Raw genomic sequence first — 17,678 nt, 5'->3', positions numbered from 1 at the left:
ACCATAGAATTTTTTTTTCTTGTTTCTTAATTGTTGTCACTGCTAAGCAGTATTGGAAAATAGTCTGAAATTAATACTTTTGAACCATCATAAGTTCTGCATTTTAAATGTGCATTAAAACAAACCTACTGTGAGATCACAGGCCAGTTTAAAGAGAGCTTTGCAAATTAACAAAACCTTTGGAGACTTTGTTTTTTGTGGTTTTTTGTTTGTTTGTTTGTTTGTTTGTTTGTTTTGGTTTTTTTAGTTGAACTCCATTTTCACTTATCCATCTCAACCAGAAAGGGATGTATCACAAAGAGGATGAGTACCTGGGATTCAGTCATGGTGAGATCAGCCCTGACATTTCTCCTTCCTTGATTAAGATTTTTTTTTGCTTTTTTGCATACACGTCAGAAGAATTTAAAGCAAATTTCTCTTGAAATTGTTTCATTGCTTCTTTGTTTTTTCTTAGGTGCATATCTTAAAAACACGGCAGTAAATTTTCTTCATGTCATAGCAATGCCCTGTAGCTTGCAGCCCTTTCTTTTATTCCTGTCTTGCTGTGGAAAGTGGCTGATTCGGTTTTGGTTGCTCACAAGTATCCTTACTTCTGAATGTCCAAACTAATCTCTTATCAAAGCTGACATCTTGTCTTTAAAGAAGTAGTCTTTAGAATTTCAGTGTTATTATGGGAGTTAAAAAGAAAGAAAAAGTTCTAAAGAAACTGTTACAAAGAATTTTGTAAAACAGTGCAGTGGGGATCTTTGTGCTTGTCCAGCAGTTTTCTTTAATCTTCTGTATCAACCTTATTTCCAGAGCTGATGATAATCGATTACAGTCTCCATTTCTTAAATAGCCCAAAGAAAATATACTGGCATATATACTGTGCCTCATTACAGGATTCACATCAAGGCCTGGGTGACCTTGTCAGTTTTATCTGTGTTACAGAGACACTCTGAGCCATGAGGGAGATGAAAGCTGCACAATAAAGAAGGATGATTCCTGGAGGGAATGCTTCCATGACATGCTTCAGCATCTCTGAAGAGGAGTGGCATCTTGGAAGGTCCGGAGATGTGCTTGTGGCTAGTGCAACTATGTGATTTTGGACAGGAGATTGAGGGTAAGGTGTGTCACTGGGTGTCTTGGTGTAGATCCGATGACTGGGCTTATTTCATTCCATGGGAGCTCAGGATGTCTCCTAAGTGTGTATTCTGTGAGCATCGTCCCATAAACCAGGAGATATTGCACCATTTTATCAGCCTTTTACACTAAATAGATTTAAAAGCTATTCTGAAGTACTGCTGAAACGGTCAAGGTGTAGGACAGAGGGCTGCATTTCATTTGCATTTCCACCTTCTTGAAAAGGAAGGTGGAAGGAGGCAGCACAAATCTAAAGCCATCATGCCCTGGTATGTGGGGTAAAATCTGCACCTCTGGAAATAAGACGTAGAGATTTATACAAGGGAATAGCGTCACTGAGGTATTTTGCAAAGCACAGGAACTACCCATACTGTCAGCAAGGCAGACTCTCTGGAGGTGATCTCGAGTGGGGTGGTGCCACAATAAAATGTACAGTGTGGCAGTTACTCTGGAAGGGTATTTGGAAGTCTCTGCTTCCAAATAGTATTGGGACTGTATCTGCTTTAGTGCTGTGCAGTGCTTGGGTTCTCTGACAAGAAGCATATGGCTAGAAAAGGCAAATAGTGCTTTAAAGCTCAGATCACAAAGGTCTTGCAACATTAGAAATTGCTATGCATCCCAAGAGATAATGTCTTACAGGGACATCAGATGTTTAACTCCCTTCTCAGTTATCTATATTTATATTCCTGACTAGAACAGGATAAATACTAAGAACAAAGTGACAATGCCCATATTGCAATGAATAATTACTGAAATACTTATAGACTAAACAGCATTTACAAGAGACAGTGTTTTTTTCTCTTAAATATCACGTTTTCCTGCCTTCTCTTGTAGGTAATCTTTTCTTGAACTCACCTTTTGGAACCCAAGCTTGTGATGCTCTGATTTTCCAGTCTGAAAAGCCCATGGCAGCTTCAGGCCCAAAAACTTCAAACAACAGCAAATTGAGGACACCAGTCTGGGAGGATGGGACTTCATAACCTGAAGCTATCTTTAGGACAGTTAAGGCCAATATGGAAATGGACTAAAACCTGTAAAAGCGTGAAGATGCCTGAATCCAGGTCCATCTTGGCTGGAGCCATGCCCGGGCTCTCGCACTGCCCAAGGTATGTCCCTTGAAGGCCGTTTGAAGGCCTACAGATTTTATTCCTTTAACGCTGCCTCGCCTCTGTTCTAGGTAGCTTCTGAGGCAGCAGCTCTGCACTGCACAGAGGCCACAGGGGCCTCGAGGCGCTCTGTGGCTGGCATGGGGACAAAGGCTGCGATGCGCCCCGAGCACAGGGGCTCACGCTGGCCAGGGGTCAGCAGCAGGCAGAAAGCTGTCTGCTGGGGCTGGGGAAAAGCCCTGCCCTTGCTTACAAGGCAGCTGGGCCGGGGGCTGTGAGAGCTCCATTTCTCTCTCTCTGCCAAATGTCTTCCACAGATTACTGCGGCTTTTGTTCCCACAGTCCTGTGGAAATAAATCTCCTCAACTTCACCCCCAAAATGTTCACTCCATGCCTATAGGTGATGCCAGGGAATTCCATTCCTCCCCTCTGACGTTCTTGCTGTCCCCTCTGAGTTACCTCAGAGGTTTGCATTTCTCCTCACAAACTGAAACACCCTGAAGTCCTGTGATGTTGCAGGCCCATCCATTTTTTACTATGAATTCCCTGTTCTTTGTTTTCCAATTGTCCACAACCATTTGTCCCCAGGGTGACATTTCTCACAGTTCTTTCATTCCCACCCCACAGGTTTCCAATCCCTGTTTTACGTATCCATTCCAGCTGTGCATCACAGTTTTACTTCTCTTCCTACCATCTGTCTTCCTCGTTATCCTGTCCTATTTCCTCCCCTTAGCATTCAAGTAACCTTCTTCCAGCTTGCTCTGTCATTTCCTATGAACATCCCCAATGACACCCAAAGCTTTACTTTCTTTCTCCTCTCCATGGAAATAAAACACTTTACCATTCTGGGTGCTTTCCTGACAAACTCAGTTTGGGAGCAGGCTGGTAGCAGGGGCACTTTCACCCTCAGTCTGGGTGACTGCCTGTAGCACTCACAGGTGACCCCAGAACCATATCCACAGTGCTCTGCCATTCCCAGAACTGGAGATCTCAGTCAACATCTTCAGGACATTTAATGACTAAGTTACAAATCCATTACAAATATGCAGTTCTTATTTTTTGTTTAAGCCTGTAAATGTAAACTCTTTTGTACAGTTTTGCTACATAAAGAGAAAGAGTGTCCATCTGAAACAAAGGCTACCACCTTCTTCCCCCTGATAATTTTTACCCTTCGCTCCAGACTTTAGGAAAGTTAGAGACAGGTTTACCATTGTGGTTTGAAGGCTTTTTTGTACCTCGAGAGCACTGTTTAACAGCCTCTCCTCTAGGATGACTCTCTGCCAGAGAAATAGCCAGAGAGCCAAGCCCCCAGGAGACAAAGGCATACTGCACACCCTCACACAGCTTCAGAGCTGCTGGGAGAGGAGATTCTGATCCATTGACTAGTTCCCAAAATAGCACCTGCTGAGAGGTGACTGACTGGCCAATACCTGTGGTGTTTCCATACTGATTGAGAAGAAGTCCGGTGCCAGGAATCCTGGGGTGGTTTCCTTGACAATCAGAAGAAATGCACAACTAGGATGCATTCAGGTGCTGTTTTAAGTCCTCTGAAACAAGGAGCTGCACCATCAGAAATCGGATAAATAAAGTCTAGGTGTACAGCCAAATGGTGAACAGCGTTTATGTTCAAGGGCAAATTTGAGCTGAGCCTGGAATCCACCATGAAGCAAACCCTCAAGAAAGCAATCAGGCTGGAAGTATTTCTCCTATACAGTAGGGCAGAGATCTATTTTTGCAAGATTATTTTATAGCCTTTAGATTAGAAATCTCAAGAGATGGAAGGTATTTGGATGAGATATATAGATAAATTTAATAATGACTTGATTTGAATGTCCCTGTTAAATCCAAAGGCTTTAAATTTCAAAGTTGATTGCAGACAATGCACTGTTTATCAGAAGCACTAGGGGCATTTATTGAAATCAGAATGTATTTTGAAATTGTTTTCAAAAGACAGTGTAAATTTTAAACCAAAACATGCAACAACAGTAGGAGTAACAATATATTGTTACTCATTGTTTGTGTGTAGGCATGACCACAAATTCTCTATGGACAGTAAATTCACTGAACATTTCATATTTTCATGAACTCAAGTTACACTGAGAAGCATTTGAAATCCTATTATGGCCAATATTTTTTCAAGAAAGAATTCCATTATAAAATATCAAAATACGGAAGAATTTCAAAAGGAAACGTTCTTTTAGGTTTCATAGTTTTGGCATTTTGTTTTACAAATGACCTACTCTTTAAGGGAAAATAAAATAAATACAATACAATACAATACAATACAGTACAATACAATAAAATAATTAATAAGATAACCCCAAGAAGTATCATGTACAATAGATTGACAGGTAGTGTTAAGACCAGAAATATTTTGGGGATTTTTTGGCTTATGTTTTTTGCCCTTTTAGATGAAGGACTAAAATGTTATCATTTCAGTTGAACGCAGAGTTTTATTTTTCAGTTTAGTAAATAGCCAGAAACATCCATTTCCCTGTTTAGTGCTTGGGAGGAATAAGCACATGTGAGGAAGGTAGGGAGAAATTGGAGGGAATGCCATGGATGAAATAAGCAAAGCAGAGAGAGTAAAGAAAGGACTTATCAAAGGTGACAAGCCAGATGACAAATGTAAATGTTTTTGAACTCTCTGCTGACATCAGGATACCTCATAATCATTTCCTTTCAGACCTTTCTGATAACTCTGCTTTCCTATTAATTCCTTTTCACTGAGAAAATAGGTATTTACTTTGTTTAATTATCTCTAAAAATCCAAGAAGGCTAAATATCCTAATAAGGCAATTTTATTTACAAATAATATTTTATTCACCAATATAATTGAATTGTTTTCTGCAGTAGACCATGTCCCTCGCAATGGGGTATGCAACATCCTAATCCAGAGGCAATTTTGGCAAAATGAGTATGTCATTTCCCAGAGCTAAGTATCAGTCAATGGAAAATCACCAGACACATGTTTTACTCTGAGAGAACATTAAAAATGTTTTATTATTTTTATTTTATTAATAAATTTAATGAAGAGCTGAAGAAAAAGAGAGAAGAACCCTGATCACTGACTTCCTCTGGAGCAAAATTCCCCATGCTCACAGTTTTGCAATAGTTGATATCCTCCTTTGATTGTAGGTGCAGCTTCATGAAAAGAAATTATTCTCAAATTGTCTTCCCCCTTATCACAAGCTTTCCTTCTTCATGACAAGAGTATAATAGGTGCAGACTCTGAACCGAGGTGTCAGGAATGTCTTCTGCCTAAAAGACAGAACTCTCTGATGCAGCATCAGAAAAATCTTGCAAATAACTGAATCAGCTGCTCTTTTACCCATATTACTTAACAACTAAATAAACATATAATAAAAAAGTGGCCTTTAATTTGCTGGCATTCAGGAGGTGTTTTATGTCTGCTTAGTCCAGTTTACAGCAGGTCACTGCAGCAGGCACTGACTCAAACCCTGACAAAATGCACTGCCACATAACATCCTGAAACAAACACTGAAATATCCTACAAACCCCTTTCCATTTCTATTTCTGTGGATGCCAGAAGTTTAGAGAGAAATTAATATGTGCTTTTCCCTCAGTGTTAAGGCCCTCTATTCATTTGCAGAATGAAAAGTTCTCTAAGATTTTAATGTAGGTCAGATTCAGGTCTTCATGGTGTATTCAACCAAGATGCAGCTATTAAGCTTCCCTTTAAAACATTCTCATTTCCCAAGAAAAGATCTCTGGCTCAGAGCTGTAATTATAAACTGGAAGTTCCAAAATTAGCAAGTGGTGAAGGTGAAAGAGGATGGAAACACAACACACCCATGATTCATTATATTTGTTGAGTGAGGTCCAGCACTGGATGGGAAAACTAACAAGAACTTTGTGCTTTGAGCTGACTCAACAAAACACATGGAAAGGGCAATTTTCATTGGATGCACAGTGAGCAGAGCTCCCACTCCAAAGGCAAAGATGCTCCTCTTGTATCATTGTGGAACTCTGGTGGCTTCAGCTGATGAGGGACCTCTGCCAGATGTCTTCAGGGAGAGATACTTGCAAGTGCAGGCATCAGGTGTTCAGACAACTCAAGTGTCTGGCAGGGACCAAAGCAACAATTTGACAGAAACAATAAAACTTCTGTACTTTGGAAACTGAAATATTGTGGTATTTTTTCACTTAAGAAAGCAGCTATTTCATAGCAGAAGAGTTCAGGCAAAACATAACAAAATAACCTGGTAAAAGCTGGTGGATGTGATGAAGGCCTTTTCCTTATCCAGAAGTGAGATTTCCTAATCTGAAGACCTTTCTTCTTCCACAGTAAACAGGTTTTGTTAAAACAACAAGGGAAATACATTAATTTCATGTTTTCCTTTCTTGCTGCTTAACTGCATTCATTTGGTTTTATCGTGAGCCGTAATGCCCCCTCACACACCCTCTGCCTCAGCCAGTGAGTTTCCACATTACTGTGGGTTTGAGTGCTGTTTAGCATCCCTGCCCAGTTAATGCAGTTCTGCTTATTCTGTCTTTAACAGAAAAAGCAAAATTTCAGTCATCGCTTTTTTAGAGGGTCATGTCATGGTTTGGGAATGGTATTCTCTAATTTAATTCTCCCACGAAAAGCACTCCCTCCTCCCTGGGATGGGATGGAGAGCAAACTGGGGACACAAAAGATAAAACTCTTAAGGGTTTTTTTTCAGTTTTGAACTTAAATTATGTTGAACATCATGCTTTTAGTTTCAGCATCAGAAACCTTAATTAAAAGAACAATTTAAGTTATATTGTGAAGATATACGATGGCTATGTGTAGTTTCTTAACACTCGTGGGTTTAATTGATTTTTTTACAAAGTTTGCAACGGAGGCATGAAATAATTCCAAAGAGTTCCTCTGCAATGTGTTTGTCATGGGCTAGCCTCCCTCTCTCATAAACAGACTGTGCCTGGAAACTGGAATTACTCACTTGAAAACAGCTTTGTTTAAAAGTCTTCTCTTGGCACCTCCATCCCCCTGAACCTTCCAGCACAGAAAATGAGGATGTTTTGGCCCCATTTCACTTAAAAATATGCCTAATTTCATCATAGTCAGCAAATACTTAGCCACATGCTTTGCTTTATTTTTTATTTTCTTTTTAAAGTGGCCTCTTTAACTTTGTTAGCCCTTAACTCCTTTTTCAAAAAGTAGAGGGATTTACAAGGTTTTATATCCCTTAGAGTTCTGTTAAAACAGAAATGAGGTTTTTACTTGTGTGACTCAATCCTGAAAGTGAAAAAAAAAACCCACAAAAACAAAAAACAAGCAGCACAAATACACTTTTTTATTTTCTAGGGAGAAAGATTTGTGGGAGATAACTTTTCCTAGAGCAGCTGGCACAGCAGGAGAAAAAAGACATGGACAAGCTTTCCAGCCTGCATACCCTTCTTCAATTCCATAACTGGAGTCCTGAAAAGCACAAGGAGTTTTTCAGTTGAGTTTTATTAAGTCAGGCATTGAGACAGATCTTGTAATACCTCAGGAGCCCCAGGGTGTTCCATGGACCTGGAGGTTTTGTGTGTGAAGTCCTTCTCTCCCATTACTGGAGCAGGTTCTGCAGTTCTTTTTTTTTTTTTCTTTTTTTTTTTTTTTTTTCTTTTTTTTTTTTTTCTTTTTCTCCCCTCCCCTTTTCCCCCCTCTCTTTTACCAGAAATACAGTTTTTATGCCTTCCCTAGAACATTTTATAATAATTTTACAAAGCTGTGCTATGAGCCTCATTCCTCATTGCTCCCCTTGAAAAAACGAGTCATAAATGGGACATACAAGCACCTGGTTTCCCTGAGAGAACACAAATTTTAGGTAGCTGCTGCTAATTTCCCATGCCCTAAAATGCAACCTTTATCAGATTCAGCTGAAGTAAATCAAGGTGCAGACAGTAGAAATAGCCTTGTTTTGACAGGAACAGGAATAACCTGGAGTGTGTTTGTTCCTGAATAAAGCAAAGGCAGCTATTGATTGGATCCAGCTCACTGGGACGATTTAAATTAAGCACCAGCTTTATGTCTTGACGTTCAGATCTCAGTCACAGAAATTTTTCTGAGAGCTTACATGCAAAGCTGTTTGTATCACTTGCAAGTATGCACTTAGGGCAGCTTTTCTGCTTCTCAGAGACAGAAACAACTCAGAAATAGCTTAAAGACACCAAAGTTGTCAAATTTGTGTTTGAAACACACAAATAGAAGCTGTCAATTGTTTGTTTGCTTGTTTGTTTCCAAGAGGGCAAACAGGGGCAATACAAGCCTGGGACAGCATCACTGCCCTAAGATGCTCGGAGTGCTCTGTCCCCGCTGTCCCAAGCTGACCTGCATATGTCCAGGGCTGTACATTCCCGCATGGCATAGTTCCTTAGGCTGGGACATTGTTGTGGAATCCACCTTGTTCAGGCAGCTCAGTGGGCAGCTGGAGTGCAAGCTGCAGGTTGTCCTGAGGATGTCTGGAAGTGGCTGGAGCCCATAGCAAGGGGCAATGACCTGTCACTGTCCCATTTAACAAAGAGTAAGGAAAACTGTTTGACTCTGTGTGTGTGTGTGAGGAGTGCAGAGGGTCAAGCAGGACACCCATCAGGTCACTGGAGCCTCCCATGGTGAAGGGGCCTCAGTCCCAACAGGGACAGTCTCTGGTGCTGGGAAGGTGACAGACCAAGTGTATCCTGGATGTTCAGGAAAGTTCCCTTATCAGGCAGGTTGTGGTTTAACAGCTGTTGAAACAGATTGTTTTAGGTTGTAAGAAAATGGCTCTGAAATGACCACAGTGTAGATAGGCCTCCTCAAGCTGGCACTGATTTACTTCCAATAACTTGTGTTCAGAATTCAACTGTGTTCATAATTAAAAACAAAAGCAGCTTGAGTTTTCAAAGGCTAACACCTGCTTAACGTGTTCGTGACTTTGCATCCAGTCCCACTTTCTCTCCTTCTCTGTCACCATTTTCAAATACAAAAGTGAATTGACGAATTTTGTTCTGGTTTTGCCCGGTGAGAGAAAAGAAAATCAACAGTTAGTCGTTTAGGGCTTGTGGATGCTGCCTGTGTGTATCTTATTGTGGGAAGACACAATGATAGTGCTAAAGGCAATCTTGCCTCTGATATATTGCAGCTGTGTTAATTACCAAAGAGTGGGAACAGCCTTGCCCTCACAGCTGGGTGTGATAAAAGAGTGAGTGAGCTGGTAGGGAATCATTTGGAGTCTGTTGGCTGTGCTGTGAGGAGGAAGGGACAGGAGGTTGTGTGAGGGATGGAAAGGGTAAGCTGTTGTGTTAGGGACAGGAAGGAGCAAGCTGGAACTGCAGAAAGAAGGGAGAAGAAGGAGAGAAGGAGCCAGAGCTGTGTGGAGCTGCCTATGGGAGGCTACATAGGAAAAGGTATGAAAGACTTGTAGATAACAAGGTGCTGATGCTTGAAGCCCTTTGAAGTTTTACCGAAGCACTCTGAGTGTTGGGCCATGTCTACTGAGTATTATGGCTGTATCTACTATGATATCTTATTTCTTTGGTGGTAGACAATTAGCTTTATTCCACAAGACTGCTCTCTAGCTGTGAGGCACAATCCAAGCAGGGACAATGGGCTATGATTCTTTATGGTGGGTTAGCTGTTTGTTTCCTTTCCAGTAACGTGCTGTTTTCTATGAAGGATTCTGTATTCACACAGAGCTGATTTTAACACTACACCAAAGCTGTGTGGTCTCAATGCTCCTTTCTTCGTAAACCAATTTGATAGCTATTTTGATTGTTGACAGTTACACATTGTATATCTGAAACATCTAACCCTTCAGAACAGCAGCATGGCTAAGGATAGCTTGAGGCACTCTGAACAGTGTTTTTTTGTGTGATCTGAAGGTTTTAGAATGCACTGTGAAGCTTTATGAATAAAGTATTTGAATATGATAAAAGTTTTAGTATAGATTTACTTATGTTATAGCTTTCCTGATTTCCAGGTACTGGTGATAGTTCAAGGCATAAAGCCAGGCTTATAAAAGTACTTGCTTGGCATTTCAGAAGTTTAGTGAGACCTGGATGGAAGGGCCTAAGGATCAATCAGCTCAGTGGCAGTAGGAGGGCTTGTACATGGGTAACATGCATGACTGTGATCCACAAGAAACAGTGAATATTTTGAATGTGGTCTTTAATGTTGTATCAAAGTTTCCTTAATGGTATTCTGTTGCCAACTCTGAATATCTGAATGTTTGATCTGCCTTGTGACTGTGCCTTATCAGTAGCTCAGTATCAGTGTTTCTGTGTTTTTAATGAACGTCCTGTCATACCTCCCTATAGAGAAGTGAGAGTGAAAAAAAAAAAAGGGGGGGGGGCACTTGGTGTGGACAAATTTAGCTTGGTTAACACTCAAAGTGGTTAGCCTCTTGCTATTTGTATAGGACTTTGAGTTGCTATAGGTGTTATTTTGGTTTCTTTATTTATTAAAGTACGTTTTCTGTTGCTCTGTAAAGTGTTGTTTTTTGTCCTTATAAAACATGAAGGTTGCAGATACCTAATGAAACAGGAGGTATGTATGTATCAAGGGTAGAAGGTGAGGTGAATTGGATAAAAACTTGTTAATGAAGAGATAACAGTATTCTGGGAAAGGTTGGGGAAAAATTGGGAAATCAAAGCTTCTTTCATATTTTGTAGTAACTTGTAAGTATTATAGAATTCCTGTTTCAAAGGGCTATTTTAGATTTTCTAACCAAAGACTTATAAATATGGTACAATTCCTTACTTAGAGTAATAGTTCTTTACTTAGAGCAGTTTAGACTTATCACAACACAAGCAGACAAGAAATGGGATTACTCTGAGCAAGGGAAATGTGCCTTCAGTACTGGAATTCTAAAAAGCTTTGTTTATGTACTTAAAGCATTACTGAGGTATTTGAGGAATGGGAAGTATAATTCATCTTTTCTGTCAGAAATGTACAGGAAGTGGAGTGATTTATTTTCAGCTTGTTAATTTTTTTTTTTAGCTGAAACATTGTATTGAAGCTTGGCTGTGCAGAATCAGTTTGGGAGCAGCAGAACCATTGCACTGCCACATGCCTCCCTCATCAGGAGTTGTCCATGCCAGAACATTTTTACGCAGGTCTTAGAATGAAATGTAACCAAGGTCCTGCATTCCCAGATTGTGAGTTAAAGCTTGTTTGAAGCACCAGTGGTTTCCAAAGGATTTATTTTTAAACTCATGATTTTTATTGGTGTTTTTCTCTAAACTTCAGGCATTTGAGACAAAGCAATAACTCTTTAACTTTCAAAAATGTTTTCAATAAAGAAAAAAATCTGACTTTAGCTGCTGGGGAAAAAAAAAAGTAAAAGTAGAAGCAAAAAATGAAAATGAGAAACCACTAGGCTGGGATCATGTTAATACCAAGCTTGATCAGTGTTTTCCCTCCTGTACTTTCTTTAAGTACAAAAGGTCTCTTTTCTAACTTAGTAATTGTCTACTGAAGAAGGGACTGTTCTGCAATGAAACGTGTGTGAAATCTTTACTGTGTAACATGTCTATCATGTAGCCATTGTTAGGTAAACAGTAGATAATTGTTAGGTTTATTTAAGATCTGCACTTCAAGTGCCACTGTAATAACTAGGGAAGAGGAGACCAGGCTGAGTTAGCATAACTTTGTGGCAGGGGTGTTCATTCTACTGTTGCAGAAAAATTAAGTGATATTAGTCCCACTCATGTATTGCTGGTAGATGAAGAATGTTATTAGGTCCTGTCATTCATTCAGAAGTGCTTCTGTAATGAGTGTGTTAACAAAGGTTGCAGAAGTGGTTAAAGGAAAATAATAGGACTCTTTGTTCCACTTAGGAAATTGCAGGAAGTTATTTTTGTGATGCTAGTGAAAAAATAATACTGTATTAGGAAAAAAAAGGGGTTTCAGACCAGAGGTTTAGTCAAAAAAAACCCAAACAAACAAGCAAATCCAAATAAAAAGGAGATGAACTGCAAGGGTAGTAATTTTCTTCAGCTTCTATAGGGAATCTCCTTCTTGATACAAGATAAAGGCCTTGTGGATGTTGGCCTTGTAGTGGTAGTCAGTATGCTCTGTGCCCATTCTTGTTTTTTGCCTGAAGACACTGCAGCAGCAAGTTAGCTATCAAAAGATTATGGGGTGGGTTAATCTCTCAGTGGGGCTTGTGAGCAGCATGACATTCTCTGACAGGTATCAGCCCTTCTCCCAAACACCCTGCACTGGCAAGGGCAAACAATGGCAAGGGTAATGGCAGTAACTGAAAACCTGTCTTGGAAGCATCTGTTTTAGCTGTAGACCCTCTGTATGCAGAATGACACTGACATTTCAGTGTCTCCAGCCCATTTATTGTAACTGGGCAGGCATTGTACACTGGTGATTTGAACTGTTTTGGGAACTCCTCAGCTGTCAGGGTGCCTGAGTGAAAGTTGTTATGCAGAGTGGCAGGGCACATCTGCACCTGTAATGTACAGGTATTACACTTGTCTTGCTGTCCCTGGCTATTATGCCTGCCACCCTGAGGTTGCTGTGATGCTGCAGAGAAGCTGCAGCTTTTGTGAAATTACCTGAAAAGCTTAGATTTTACCATTTAGCACATGAAGGCATATTGGCACTGATTTGTTTTACCATAACTGTCAACACAACAGAGGGAAGGGATGCTGTTCAGAGGGACCTGTCCTCAAGAACTGGACTCACAAGAACCTCAAGAGGTTAAATAGTGCTGCACCTGGGCAGGAGTAATCCCAGGTGTGAGTACAGACTGGGAGAAGGAGTAATTGATATAGATGTGTGGTTGTATTGCTTCAGGATGAATTTCAGTGGAAACAAAGTTAATTCATTACTGTGTGTTTTGAAAGTGCTGTCTAAATATGACAGCTCAGTGGCTGGACACCAAAGCTAAATACATCTAGAAATTTTGCATGCAAAGATTCCTAACTATTGATAAAACCTACCTTAGGTCAGTTTGCCATCACCCATGTGATTTGATCAGGATGAGGGGTGTTCTGAAAAGCATGTTTTTATATAGCAACAAAAATGAAGGATTATTGAGTTAGCCCCAGTGTTTAAGAGAAAAAATGAAGGGGCCAAAAATGTATTCTCTGTGCTTGCCTTGCTTATCTCCCTTAAAAATGTGATTCTTTGGCTGGAGAATGAAATGGAAGACATTAAGGCAAGCCTTTCCCAAGGATGAACTACCAGAAGGTTTACTCATAAGGTCTGTGTACTTCCAAATGTGAGATGTACCCAGCAGATGCGATGCCCTTCCAGAAGCTGGCAGGCAAAATGGGCCAGGTGATCCTGCCAGGGCTGGGCTGTTCTGGTTGTGCTTCAACAGGCTTCCCCTCATCTAAGAGCTATTCTCCTTGCTGGCTTTGTGATATGCTGCTGCTCTCCCTGCAGGGAAGAGCTTACAGTGACAGTGCTGTCACCTCCCCCAGCCCAAGACTTTCATTTGGGTTAGTTATGGCAAATTGAACCAGGGAAGACCTTCAGAAAGGAATCACTTGACAGACTGTATTGGAGAGAGGCTCCCAGTTGTCCCTGTGCTGAATGGGGAGCTGCAGGGCAAATGCAGATCTGTAAGCCTTCCTGTTGGCTGGCTCAGAGACTGCTGACAGCCTCCTGTTCTCTTCCAGAGGGACCTTTCCTGCACGCTGCTCTGTCCCCTGTTGTGACTCTCCCTAAACTCAGTTGGCAGGCACTGAGGATGTGGCTGCTGATGCAGTGTATTGTAGGAACCTCACTGGCAGTAGCTCAAAAGCAGCTTTTCTCTGCAACAGACAGCCTCAGATATGTCTTTTTACATCAGTTGTGGTTTTCCAAGGTTTTCTGCTTTGAAAGAAACGTTGAAAAAAACAACGAGCACTCAGTAAAATTACTGCTCTCTTTTCTGATAAGCCAAATGGGCATAAATTTGGCTGCCCCACGTTTCAGAGCGCTCCCTGAGCCTGCCCTGTGAGACAGGACTGTGCTTTTCATCTGGCATTTGGGGGGGCAGGAGGAGTGTAACACAGGTTTTTCTAGTGTAGTGATTTGGCCCTATCAAGTAAACCCATATTTAGCAATCTGTTCTATGAAGTGTAACAACGCTGTCTGCAGCACTTCAATGTTTCTAGGTGATGTTTGGACTGTGCAATCAGAATGTGATTAGGTGGTTTACAGTTCAGAAGCGCTCTGACAGATGCAATTTTGTGGCTGTAGTGGCAGCAGCAAAGGTAGTTCTCAGCAGCACCCTTTCTGACACTGTCATCTTGCAATTAGTATATGAACTTTGGCTAAAGGCCTGACAGGAAGAATTTGTGCAGCTGTGTGCCTTGGTAGTCTGTCAGTGACTGTGGGTGTTTGTCAGACCTGTATCCCTAAAGTGGCTCCGTACCTGCTGTGTCATTGGGCACCTGAGCCCTCTTGCCTTGCATACCCTCTTTATGAACCAACATATGGTTTCCTTGATCTGAGAGCAGGATAAGTGAGGCCATGTCACACCTCCTGTGCCAAAAATACCAGCAGATTCCTACTAAAACCCACAGTAATTCTTGCTTGGAAGAGTACAACTTGTGAATGTGGTTCACTTTTGTCCTGCTATTGGCAGCATTAAGGGTGATGTAATACCAGCCTGAAGAATATCCTCAAAATTTTAACCTTGTAACATTAAAAAGAAAATAAGTGATTTCTGTTCAGGGACTTGAGAGACACCTGATTAGCTGTTACTATTATAATTTTCTCTTGATAATTGTTTCTACTGTAGCTGGACAGTGGTGCTGCCTCTTAAAGCTTCAAAAATTTTCTTTTTCATTGGTATTTAAGTAGAGCCTTTGAAAAGGTATTTTGGGAGACACACTTCTGGCCAAAGTTTCTCTTTTTTTTGAATGAAGGTCCAGGTTTACCCTATGTATTTTGTATTCTTGCTTTGGGAATTTTTTTGTCAGGTGGTGGTCAGATGGTCTGAGGGAAACACCCTGGACCCTCTTAGGTTTTTCACAGCGCTATTTGGCTTTTCTGGAAACTTGATTTAGGTTCAGACACACATTTAATTAAAAATGTTCTTTTCGTTCTGATGATTGCCCCAAAATTAAATAAAAATGCATGGTTTAAAGCCAGTTCTTATTGTAACATGACAAAAAAGAGGTCATAGGAGATCATTTGACAATTTTATGGCATGTGCTTAGTCCCAGTTGTCTTCATGGAAGAAACCTCTTAAACCAGTTAGATTCTTTATACATGATGGCTCTAATTCACAGCAATAAATAGGTTGTTTTATTGCACAGACTGTGGAAAAATGGAGTCAGTGTTCAGTTGTATTATTCCACTAACGTGGAACAACTGAAGATGCAAAGCGTGATTTGAAGAAAAGCCATTTATTAACATTCTGGAAGTTTCTGTTAAGAAAAATATAAGAACACTATCTTACATTTGCCACAGTTTAGAAGTATCACAGTTCCATTTGATAATAAGAGCCCATTCATAAATATTTTATTGTGGTTCAATAATTGATAAAGTGATTTACAGCCACCTTGGTATTAAATTAATGCTTGCAAAGTACATTATGCTAACCATATTAGCTGAAAATGTGTCTTGTAATTGTAGTGGTTTGTTGGTGCATCATCTGTTAAGCTTTTATTGCCAAAGCCTTTTAATTGTTTCTTTGGTTTGCTATTTGAAATTACTAGCTATTTATCTGGAGAGTGCCTGGCCTTTCTGCCTTTTTTTCATTAGTGTGTGTATGATAAAAGTGCTCCTAATAAATGCAAAGTAGCGGGTTGTTACAACCTTTCTGTGGTCCAGCATCATAGGTTTGGTTCTGCATGTACACTCCTTGCTTTCCCATCTTTGGAAATATCTACCTCAAAAAAGCCTAGTAAATTCAGAAACTGTTCAGTCTAAGCCTTTTGCTTTCCAAGATTAAAAGGTCCCCAAAATGAGTATCACAGACTGATTTCTTCTTGTCATAGGCTTGTCATTGTGCCAGGAAGATATGTGTAGCCTAAGAGCTGGCCATCTAAAAAGCTTCCAAGATCTCCCCAGAGAGGATTTACCTGCTCCAGGAAAGATCTTTCTTATCTGTTCTAAAGCTGTGCACAGGCCAGCAGAATTTTTGACACAGGAAACCATTGTAACAAACATGGCAGAATCCTGTATAAAGGCAGTAATTTCTTTCTATTTCACTTATGAAACTTGATTTGTCAAAAAGCTGATAGATGACATTTTTAACAGGATTAAAGACAAACTGGGATTTTGTGGGGATGACTGTGTTGTGTACTGGTAAGAGGAAATAGTAAACAAACAAGGCTTTTGAAAGAGGGAAACAGCTTCTACAACAGGTATCATTTTCTGTCTCTTCAAAGTTGGGAGGATGCTATCCTATATGTCCATCCAAAAAATTTCCTTGCATTTTGTTCTGAGATGCCTGGCTTTAGCTGCTGCCAGAGGTTGGGCATGGGACTCAGTGCTCATGGTATAACCCTCTCCTGATATTTTTATCAAACTTTGAGAAAGTTTGCTACATTAATATTCTACCTTGTATTCCTTTGCATCTGTGTGCAGAGCCACAAAGGCAATGACTGATGCATCTGAACTACTCGTTGAGAAGGTGCATCCTTGTGGTCACCATTGGTTTAAACCTTAAAATAACAGGTATACATACTCCCAGGGTTACATAGAAAAGATATTTTCAGTAATATTAATGATGTCATTAATATATAGAGAAGATATTTTCAGTAATATTAGTGCTTTCAGTGCAGTGGTAATTATCTAATTAATCATTATCATGTTCAAACTGAACAGGTCTTTGCAAAGTCAGTCTAAAACTATAGCAGTTGTTTTCTTTCTGTCACACACAATTTGATTCTTCTTAATCAAATTTAGCCAACATCTTGATGGGGAAAAAGAAACAGTGCCATCAAACAATTCACTGAGTGTTTTCTTTTTCTCTTTAGGGATAAAACACTGGCTGGGAAAGTGGGGTTTTTGTGGGCTGGATAGCTATATTTGGGGCCAGCCTGCACACTGCAGTCCCTGCTGAGAGCAATTAAACAGTGCCTCGGCTTGGCCTTTGTGGCTTTCTAGAAGATTGACTGGGAGCTCTTGGGTGCTGAGCTTGTTTGAGGAGATGATCCTTTGTAAACTTTGATCTGGCCTAATTTTAGGAGTGGAAGTCAGGAAACTTTTCTTGTTTCCTTTATGAAATTATTGCAAACATTAAGTTTCAACTGTTATTAAGCCTACATTTTCACTACTGTAGCACGACCTGTTACTTGTAGTGAAAGCCTCTATATTACTCTTTAGCTATGTGGTTTCATACCTTTTGAAAGAGTGCTGTGGATCATCATCTCTCTCCTCCTTTTATATGTTTTGTGTCTCCTTTTTCTGGTGGAAGTGTTCAGTTCTACAGATATCTTTTGTGAGTGACTTCCCAGGCTGGTAATTCTTTTAAGAGAGCCTTCAGCTTGCTTATTTTTGGGGGAAATGCTTTGGTTTTTATC

At 40.3% G+C, this 17,678-nt stretch overlaps 2 long non-coding RNA genes across 2 annotated transcripts in view; both read left to right on the top strand.

Annotated features, from left to right (window-relative positions):
* The window catches only part of LOC136291388 (uncharacterized), a 105,596-nt gene extending 101,466 nt beyond the window's left edge, over nucleotides 1–4,130 (top strand). The window contains exons 2-3 of the long non-coding RNA XR_010721515.1: nucleotides 931–1,102; nucleotides 1,957–4,130. This is a non-coding gene — a long non-coding RNA (uncharacterized lncRNA). The remainder of the gene's footprint in view (nucleotides 1–930; nucleotides 1,103–1,956) is intronic.
* Nucleotides 4,131–9,439: 5,309 nt separating this feature from the next.
* The window catches only part of LOC136290677 (uncharacterized), an 86,495-nt gene continuing 78,256 nt past the window's right edge, over nucleotides 9,440–17,678 (top strand). Inside the window, exon 1 of the long non-coding RNA XR_010721304.1 lies at nucleotides 9,440–9,605. This is a non-coding gene — a long non-coding RNA (uncharacterized lncRNA). The remainder of the gene's footprint in view (nucleotides 9,606–17,678) is intronic.

This window comes from Chamaea fasciata, unplaced genomic scaffold (assembly GCF_029207755.1).
Source record: "Chamaea fasciata isolate MVZ Bird 193981 ecotype frontalis unplaced genomic scaffold, bChaFas1.0.hap1 SCAF_6, whole genome shotgun sequence".
Lineage (NCBI taxonomy): Eukaryota > Metazoa > Chordata > Aves > Passeriformes > Sylviidae > Chamaea > Chamaea fasciata.
The sequence above is the reverse complement of the archived record's forward strand: the minus strand, read 5'-3'. Positions and strand labels throughout refer to the sequence as shown.